The 10,497-nt window shown below is 43.4% G+C and overlaps 1 long non-coding RNA gene across 1 annotated transcript; it reads right to left on the bottom strand.

The window, feature by feature from the left end:
- Positions 1-2,314: 2,314 nt before the first annotated feature.
- On the bottom strand, positions 2,315-6,331 carry LOC148004729 (uncharacterized). The gene is made up of 3 exons (XR_015626129.1): positions 6,025-6,331; positions 3,578-3,826; positions 2,315-2,564 (listed from the first exon to the last, which is right to left on the bottom strand). It is a non-coding gene; the product is annotated as an uncharacterized LOC148004729 (long non-coding RNA).
- Between the last annotated feature and the right edge of the window lie 4,166 nt (positions 6,332-10,497).

A 10,497-nucleotide genomic window follows, 5' to 3' on the forward strand; every position in this document is an offset into this window, starting at 1 on the left:
CTCTAGGATGGAGGCTGGGGGAGTCCACCTCTTTACTCTTCTTGTTGTCTATGTCTTTCACTCAGCCTTACCAGTGAGGTCATGCCAGTCCCAAAGACGTCCTTTCCTCCTCCTGACAACTGACACATGCGCCCTCCTCATCTTCAGGCAGGATGTGCTTTCCTACCTCCCCTTCAGTCTCCTGGAGTTGTAGGCCACTTTCCTCATGTGTCTGTTGACTGGAATTGCAGGTTCTTCCATCTCTGCTCCTCAGTTAGGATCACGCTTCTAATTGGTTTGTCAGGCTGGTTCACTGTTAAGCCCCCAAGACCAGTAGGAACACATAGCACGTGGCAGCCAGCAGCTGTCCTCAGTAAACGCTCTCTGAGTGAAGGACGAGCTAAGCACATAGCATCATGAAAGGCTCCTCAGGATCCTTCCCTTCATTGTTTTCAGTGGCAGGAACAGAAATGAAGGGAGAGACAGAAAGGGAAGGAAAGACATCTAGGTTTGGGGAGGATGAGGGTCCTAGAGATGCTGAAACCCCTGTTTCCGGTCCATTCCTTAACACCAATGCACCTCTTCCATGTTCCCCTGGGTACTTTCAAATCCATCATATTAGTTCCTTATTTGGGGGGAGCTGATTGAGGTAAGAAGTCTGTCACCTCCAATGAAACGAGTAACTAATCCAGGTGCAATTTACACCTAATAAAACATGCAGGTCTTCATTAAGTGATCACTTCGGTCATTATTCACAGAGATAAGCATTTTTGCTATAGATATTCACAGTAAAACATCTGTACTTTGCCCAAATATCTGAAAATGAGGTCTTCCTTCCTCCTGGATTGTCAACTGTGCCCCTTTCTGAGCAGATCCTTCACACACGTGCAGACACACAGACACACAGATCACACACACCACACAGGGGTTTCTAACCTCTATTACTTTAGACTGGATTTTTTTCTGATCTTTTAAGGATTATGAATAAAGTTATTCCATGTGGTATTTGCGTTTATATCTTGTATTTTCCATCAAGCCAACTCTCCGTTTTTTGTCTATTTTATTTTGTTTAGAGACAGGATCCCATGTAGCCTAGGTTGATCTCTAACTCACTGTGTAGCTGAGGATGGCCATAAACTTCCAATCCCCCTGCATCCACCTTGTGGGATTAAAGGCAAGTGCCACCATACCTTTCTACATTGATTAAAAAAAACAAAACTATTATTAGTTTTTTATCTTTTGAGACTATAGTATAATCACATCACCCCCTCCCCTCCCTTCCCTCCTAATCTTCTCATATATACCTCCTCGATCTCTTCCAAACTCATGGGTTCTGTTTACATTAAGTTTTGTTGCATATATACATACACACATACATACATATATACATTTTTGTTGTATATATACATGCAAACATACATACATACATATGTACATACATACATATATACATATATTTCTATTCCTAAATATGTGTGTGTTTCCCTAAATACAATCTGCTCAGTCTGTATAACTGTGGTCGTTTGAATGAGAATAGCTCCCAGAAGCTCATATATCTGCATGGATAGTCCCCAGTTGACAAATACTTAGAATATAGTTAGGGACTGTGCTGGTTTAGTTACATCTAAACAGATGTAGGTTCTCCTTCAAATCCAATGACCTTATTAACCATGGGATGTTGACCGTGTTTCCACCAGGTGGTTGTAAGATTCTCCTTCAGATCCCATGACCTCAATAGCCCTGGGATTTGATTATGTTTCTAGCACCAGGGATGTTTGCTCTGTTGTGGAGTGGGTTTTAAGCCCAAATAGAAAGTGGCTGGTTACCACCAAGGCATCTGTGCCCCTACTGCATCCTTGGGATCACAGAATACTCTTTCATCCATATTTTATTATGAGTGACTCTAGGCTCTGTCTATGTGCCACCTTTTCATTCTTTTTATATCAACGTATTCAATTTATAGACCCAATTTATAGCTTTTTGCATTCAGAACTTACACACTGCTTGATCAAAGTGGGAGTGGAAACAATAATTTCAGGCAAGGAATATTTTACAACTGAGAGTCGAATGTTGGGTAACTGTGACAGTTTGTTTTAAACACCAACTTTTGGCAACCTAGAATCATCTGGAAAAGGAGTCTTCATTAAGGCAATCACCTGGGTTAGGTTTGTCTATAGCATGTTTGTGATGGATTGTCTTAGTAGTTTACTGTCTCCGCCCACAGTGGGAAGCACCATTCCCTAGAGTAGGCCCTGAACTGTATAAAAGAAAGGAAACTTAGTGGAGCAAGCTGGAAGTGTGGGTGCATTTGTTTCTCTCTACTCTTGAAAATTCATCTCAAAATTTTATTCATTGAGTGTTTTGCATATGTATATAACTGGGTGCCATGTGTGGTGCCTGAGGAGGGCAGAAGAGGGCATCTGATCCCCTGGGACTGGAGTTACAATTGTTAGCTGTGATGCTGATACTGAGAGCAGTCAGTGCTCCTAACTGCTGAACTTTCTCTTGCTCTTCTCTCTACTCTTGGCTGAAGGTGTGATGGGATCAGATGTCTCAGGCTCCTGTAGCTGGAACTTCCCTGCAGTCTGTGAGAAAAGAAAAAAAATCTCAAGCTGAAAAAAGAAAAGAGATGGAAGGAACACTAAAATCTGAGGCTATAAAGTAGAATCTCTGATGTCAAGGGTAGGGGGTTCAAAGAGTACAGCTCGACAATATCTTTTCTTGGCTAATGACAAATAGAATTTTTCAAATAAACTGACAATCGAATGTTTTACAGAAATTTTATGGAAAGTTAAAGCTCCAGAATCTCCATAAAGGCCAGGCCTAGGAACTAGCACAAATCAGAAAGGAACAGCTAAGATACCTCAGGGGAAGCTTCCCAAATGCCACCTCCATATAGTCTCTGGAAGACATTAATTATCGGGAACTCAATCAATGATGGGTCCGCTGAGACAGCACTTCACTTTTCAATGGAAGTGGTGGCAGCAGGGGCATCATAACAAACATACAACCGAGGTTTGCCACCAACCAATGACTGATGCACATCCCAGCTTCTTTCTTCCTCTTTCCATCAGATATAAATTTTATTGTGGTGATGATGTTTTTCCCTTCAACACTCCTTCACAGCATGGGTTGTGTACTATGATGCAGAACCATGTCAGTAAGTGACAGAGACCAGATAGAAAGGACAGTGTGGTGCCTATAGTCATGGCCATGGAAAACTGTGTTTCAGGTCCTTATGCCACAATCTAGGGAAAAATTATTTTGGGTTCCAAATCTACTGTTTGTAATTTTATCTGGGAAGGATGAAGAAAGTCAAGCAAGGTGGTTATGGAATGGATAATAATTATTCATGTGTTCCAAGAGGCTAGTGGTGGGTAACACATGTCTATGCAATAGAAGTTATACAGATATCTTCTGAAGAACTTATATTAATCCCCTTCACACATTGGTGACTAGAGGACAGCTATAATTTTTACGATGTGGCCTTAAGGCTGTGACCACAATCAATTTACTCATAGACTATACAACTGACTCAGACTGGGTCTGTACAATGCAGGTCTGGGAAATTTGGGACTGGTAGTCCAAAAATCCTTACCTAACAAAAACCATGTGAGCACTAGATGCTGTAATCCATAGAAGGTGGTCTCGGAAAATGTTGCCAGATGCGCTGCAGATAGTCTAGGATTTTTTCTTCTTTTTTTTCTTTTTAAGTTGGTTAAGCTTCTAACGGTTGTCAAAGACAAGCATGTGACTCTCCGGCATTTTCAGACAGAGCTGTCTTCTACTGGAGACATGCTGAGTCGGCTTCCTGTTTCTTTTGGCAGGAAAATTGCACTGTTTGTGCCTGTGGTGTTTGGTAATCAAGGCAAACCCAGGGATCTGTAAGTCTCATTGTACAGTTTTGGCTTTGATTTTCTGACTTAAATCATGCTTAAAACGAGCAATCTGTAGGGAGATATTCGTAGTCATTCTGGAATGCTACGTTTCCCCTAATGCTTATTAAGGAAAAATGACTCCTCTAGATATTATAACATCCCAACCCAGAGAGGTGTATTTCGTTTAAGTGTCTGAGTCCTACTCTGAGCCACTGCACCAATTCCTTAGTAAGTACTTTACCAATTCAATCTTACATGGACGATGCATGTGTCTATAGGAATGTTTTCAGTGTAATAAAAAGGAAAATTTATTTAAACTCATTTAAAACATAACCCTTGGATCTCTGTAGAAGCCATAGTCTAGATTTAGAGGATGTAATTTTTTTTATATTATTCAAGCAGTCATCTTAAATATATTATACTTCCCAGCCCCAAATGACTTAATATTTCAAGGCAGAAACTTCAGGCTGCCTCTGTTATCAAACATTACTGAGAAAGAAGTCTGAAAGGTGGAGAAAGGCCCCGCCTGTGATCTCTGATCTCAGTCTTTGAGCACCAAATATCCACGGGCCGCGGGGAAGCCGTATCAGGACTCCACTGCCCCTCGTGGTAGCAGCTGACTGTCTAGATCTACATGTCTGTCTCCTTACACTCTTACTCTCTGAAGAACCAAAACATATGAACATTTTAATAGATTCAAAAAATATAGTTAAACTTGCAACCCTTTCCTTTAAATCACTTTATTAAAAGAATTTTTCATACAATATATTCTGTTCACAATTTCCTCTTCCCCTCTTCCGCCCAGATCCTCCCCACTTTCTCAGTCATCCACTTCTGCCTCTTTGGAGAATGAATAGACAAAAAGGAAACAAACAAGAATTTCAAACAACAAGGCACAACACAGACACACTTACACACATGCATGCATGCGCACACATGCGTGCACACACCCATACACATAAACACACATGTGACCAGAATTTAAAACAACAAAGCAAAAGCACAAACAACACACAGACACACTGGCACACACGTGTGCATGAGGACACATAATACACATAAACACATGCATGCACACACACACACACACACAAACCTATGAAAAGACAAAACTGGACACCACAGTATACAAGCAGAAGACCACCATGTGCTACCACAGAGCTCATCCTGTGTGACCTTATACTGCCGGACGTGGGCCCTGCCCTTAAGTGTGGTTAATATCCCCAGCTAGACTGCACTGGAGAGACCTAAGTTCTCCCTTGCAAGTAGATGTCAATCGTAACCTTTTCATTATTTCACAACAAAACTTTCAACAACCTAAGAGTGGAATAAGCTTCATTAATCTGGTGAACTGTGTCAGACGTAATACATTTTCATAGAAAAAGCTTCATGTTTATAAACTTTTAAATTTAATTTTAAATAGTGTCCCAAGTATTAGATATCATTATGGACTTTTCATCCAAAAGGCGTGGCAGTAGACTCCCTCTGGCTCCCCGGGAACAAGTCGCCATTTCCTTCTCTGCCTCCGGATTTCACATGTAAACACACAGTTGCTCTTCTGGTATAGGCTGTGGATTAAGAGCAGCTCCAGCCTCCCATACATGAGATCCCTTACCCCCAGTGCATTCATGTCAATGCCTTAACTTTCTGTGTTTTATTTATAGTCATTTTATATTTAACCTAAGATAAAGTAAGCAATCACGGGACAGTAAATAAAAATGGCATTAGTGATAGCGGGCACCTTCTGCCTTCCTCTTTATAGGCCACATGACTGAAACCTGCCGAGGTAAATACATCCTTACAGAGACACACAATTCACTATCAGTGGCAGTGGGATCTTGGGTCCAAGCCTCCAGACTCTAAAGTCATTTTTTATGGCACATATTTTATGGTGCAGGAAAAGAAGAATCCCGAATTCCTTTTCAAGCCCAGAAAGCAGCTCATTTTCTCCTAGGTAGCAAGCTCTCATGCATTGGAGGGTTTTTTTTCCCCCTCCTGAAGTTTTAAAGCAATTCTCATGAATTATTCCAAACGCGTGGAAATGAAGCATCAAAGGAGGAAGGAGGCTATAATAGAATACAAAGTTGCAAGCAGGTGTCTTTCCTTTAGCTGAGGAATATTTAATTTCCAATTACTGGTCTGCATGAAGACACCCAGAGTGTCTCACCGCTAACTGCCATCAGGTGAGAAATCTCCTCTCCCGCGGCCTCTGCCAGCAAACTCTTCGTTTCTTCTTGTAGCAACCTCTGCATTTATTAAAAAGGAAAGAGTCGAGGAGACAGACAGTCCACGTCTTCACATCCGCTTCTTGGCATCGCCGCACACACACAGAGAGAGAGAGAGAGAGAGAGAGAGAGAGAGAGAGAGAGAGAGAGAGAGAGAGAGAGAGAGAGCTGTCTCTAGAACATTATTTCCTTCCTTATTTTCTTTTCCTTTGGCCTGAGTTGAAGCACTGGGAATTTTAAGCATTGTACAACGGGACGGAAATGTTGTTCTCTTATAAAGAGAAACATGAGCTGGATCCCCCAGGCCACGTTTGAAAAGTCTCCAAATGAGCAGAGCACCACACGGTTGTGTAATGTATTCAGGACTACACGGTTTCCCTGTCTTCTAAATATTAGACTTCGGCGCTTCCCGTGGGTTCCAAATGGGAAGCTAGGACCCCTCTACTGACGAACACAAGGACCGCATAAACCTCTGCTATTAATATGCTATGTCATCCGATGCTGCCAGAAGATGAAATATCACACATGAAGCGCAATAGTCCTGGAAATAGAGACACGGACCCTGGCAGACGTGTTTGCCTTGATTCTTCAGCCTCAGGAAGCCTGGGGTTAGAAAGAGCAGACGGCAGAAGAAAGAAAGGATGACGCAGAAGGCATCAGAGACGATCGAGAAGCCATTCTCGAGAACGCATCGACATTTTCTACTTTAATATGATAATTTATTTCGCAGGGAAGTATTCTGTATTTGGGGCTATGAGGAATGAGTGGGCTGCCGTTATTAGTTTACGCTGCCACTCAGTCTTGGCTGAAAATGGAGGAAGTAGAAAGGTCCCTGTATCCATCGAGCCTAGCATTCGATATTAACTGTAACCGAGAGAAGGGAGCAGCAGCTACATACTGCGGTAGGGAAGCAGGATGGAGGCGTGATTAAAGGAACAGCTGAGTTCTACAAATGAGGCATGTTTCTGCCCTCAGTGTTGCCAGAGAAGCAGATTCCTGGCTGTATCTTGGGGCTTCCAGCTGCCAGGAATGTTTTCTGGGTGGTCACAGAGATCATTAATCACTTCTTTGTGTTCGCTGAGCTGATGGCAGGTTGATGTGCAGAAGCCTAACAGAGAGGGTAGACCTGGGAAACGGCGGCCTTTCACTCACTGGTCAAAATCCCTCCAAAGCCCCAATTCCTCTACAGGGCCCACAAGGCGTTTCCTGTGTCCTGCAAATCCTTCTTCCATATCACCTCAGGCTGCTCCCTTCGTCCTAGCTAAGCTGTGAACCGTGCTGGGTCATGCCTCCATGCCTTGCTAAAACCCTCTGTTGATGGCAATATCCTTCCCCCAGTCACGCTGGCGGACCATGCAGCTTGTGAAACACCATTCAAGCTCCACTCCGCTTCATGATGACGTCTTTGCTTTATGGTCATCATGATTTTGTTAGGTGTGAGTTCTTTCTTTTTTTTCATTCGAGTCATTGTTTACCATCACAACTATGTTTTTTATCATGATAGCTCTTGTTTGCTATTTTAAATATTCTACAAAGGCAGAAGGCAATGCATGCTGATCAGAGCACAGCACACAAGTTGGCACGTGATCAATAATGGCTTGATAAATAAGAGAGGCAATAGATGTAACAAACGGGTGTCCGGAACATGACCTAAAAATGTTAGAGTTTCAAAACAGGTTTAAAAGGCCAGGTAGGCATAGAATTAAGGATAAAGGCTCCAAGCCATGGAGAATGAGAGGGAGGACAGACAGACAGACATCACTGACGTGAGAAACTCAAGAACAATTGAATGAAGATGACAATCATTGACAGCAAACAGTCCCAGCTGTGGTCAGACTCTTGAAGATCAAGGTTACAATGAATGTATGGGGCATAAAGCTCAGTCACTGAGGGCAAAACAGAAACCCAGTCTATAAACTTCTCAAAACAAGAAAGAAACGTTAGGGCTGCAGGATGCACTAGCAGGAATGCTTCCTTCCGGTTGTACTCGTCGCTTTCCCTGAAATATAGCTTTTGTCTCTGCCAAGGAAAGAAACCAAGGCACACAGTTTCAGGAACGCGTGTTCCTGAACAGTTCCGTTCACTTGTGGGGTGGTAAGAGTAGTGTTGAAGAGCTAAGCTGTGTGTACCAGGCCCGAGCTGAAGGCCCCACTCCATTACTCTCCATCTGGGAGACATTAGTCCGTTACCGTGCTCAGCCCCCCTGAGCTGCACAACAGGGCTGGAAATAGTACCTACTTCCTAGGGCTGTTGGAAGGGCTGAGTAAGTTAACCATGGGAAACACTTCACTAGAGCCAGGAAGATTCAGAGTGTGTGTGCATAAGCCATTTCCCTTTTTAGGGAGAGCTCATGGTTGGAAACACTGGCTTGCGTTTCATGCAGAACCCAAGTAGTCTGTCCCGCCATTCCTATGGAGTTAATATCGTAACAGAGGGATAAATCTACCAGTTAGAAAAGATACCCCACTGAGGACAAATAAATCTTAGAACTATGTGGTAGATTGGAAACTGCACAATTGGGTTGAGCTAGTTTGCCTACAACTAACACATGAAGGTTTGGTTATATCTTTTTATTTGCTTAAATAATATAACAGCGTGCACTATAAATCTCTTTCCTTCTCCTCATCTCTCCTTTCACCCTCTTTCCTTTCCTCCTCCCCTTGCCACCTCCCATGTATAAGGCAGAGGGTCCTATTCCTAGGAAATGGAGTTCCTCATGGTTGTGAGTCACCCAGCAGAGGTGCTGGGAACCAAACCCAGGACCTCTAGAAAAGCAACAGGCGGTCTTAACGGCCTTGCAGCTCCTTAGCCTCCGCCCACTAGAGTAAAAAGAGCAAGTTGTAGTCAACGAAAAAGGGTTCACATGGGGTTTTTTGTTTGTTTTTTTCTGGGATGTGTTCTTCGAGCTGAGGTGCATCTTTCTCCTTGCTCCTGGAGACAGTGAGGTGACTGAAGAGTTCGCAGCAGCCGCAAGGCCTGCCTTAGTGGAGCGGAAAGCTAAGAGCAATCTACGGACTGGAACAGTGGACCTAGCTGCCTAGAGTGAATGTATAAAATTAAATTCTCGTAATGGGAAAGACTGAGAGGTCCAGCCAGGGTTCGGGGACCGTGGTAAACCTCGGCTACTTCATTGCTGAAGACAGCAGGGGTAGCTAACAGCCTTCGACAGAGGTGATGCTGTCTGTGAGAACTGGGGTATTTCCTCTGTAATTCTCCTCTGACAAATGTGTTTCAGGGGAATGGATTTGCTTGTTAATACATCTCTTCAAGCAGAACTTGGTTCCATTTCTTTAGACCTCTGCTTTGTTTCTGTCCCCGCCAGCGGGGACCCAGTTATTCAGGGTCCCGAAGGGGCGCTACCCTTGGGCCTAAATGGGGGGCGAGAGAAGAAGGAGACCAAGCAAGATTCTGTTGTCAAGGTCTCGTTTATTGAGAGAAATGTACAGCATTTAAAGCTCTGAGGCAGGAATAGAAGCAGGAACTGAAGCTTAGGATGGGGGAGTTTGGGAAATGCCCAAGGATATAAGGTGAATCACTACACTGCAAGATATCCTCCTATAACAAAGAGGCAACAGTCTTCTGGGGACATGTTCTTTGAAAAGGTCGAACACTTCTTAGGAATCTGCTCAGGGACATCCGGTGTTTTGCTCAGGCTGAATCATCCTGTCATTGTTCCCAGGGTCTTCCTGGGAGAGGCTCTTAGTTCAACAATCTCATGTCCGTATGGCAGTCATTTCAAGGTTAAACCTCTGTGGCCATGCAGCCCAGAGTCAAGTAGCCACCTTGAGCTATGCAGTCACAAAGCGGCTAGGCCCAAATCCAATATGGCTCACTACATGTTTCCAGATCATAGGTATGTGTCGTCGATAAACTTTGGTGAAAATGGCTTGCGCTTATAGCAGCATTATTTTTCAGGTTAGAAGTCTAAATTCTAGGCCAGAACTACTACTTGAAAGTCATTTACACTTAGTATGGAGTCCTTGGGGGCCTCCAGAGTGCCCATCACATGGTTTCACAATAAATGGGTGTTTAACCACTGCCTGTTCTGATCTCTCATTGATTCTACATACTGACCGCTCATTTTTCAAAGCCCACGCGAAGCTCTGCATCTTCGTGATGTCCTCCGTGATTCTCGGTCAGCTGTATTCCCCACAGCTCCCATGCATGCTGTACCGTACACTGGTCCCGGGTGTGTCACTTTGTGTGGGGAGCATTTGGATCTCTTCCTTCTCACGCTAATTGGGAGTTTTAACAGGTCCACGGACTTTGAGGTGTATTTGCTCATTAGAAGAACAAACTAATTTATCTCCTAACTCATGATTATTCATGATTATTCATGAAATTTCTGGGGAAATTTCTTTGACTCAAAGAAATACTACCCAAACAATAGAAACAGCATGGGCACCTCCCCTTTT

Source organism: Rattus norvegicus, chromosome 7 (genome assembly GCF_021556685.1).
Source record: "Rattus norvegicus strain SHRSP/BbbUtx chromosome 7, alternate assembly SHRSP_T2T, whole genome shotgun sequence".
NCBI lineage: Eukaryota > Metazoa > Chordata > Mammalia > Rodentia > Muridae > Rattus > Rattus norvegicus.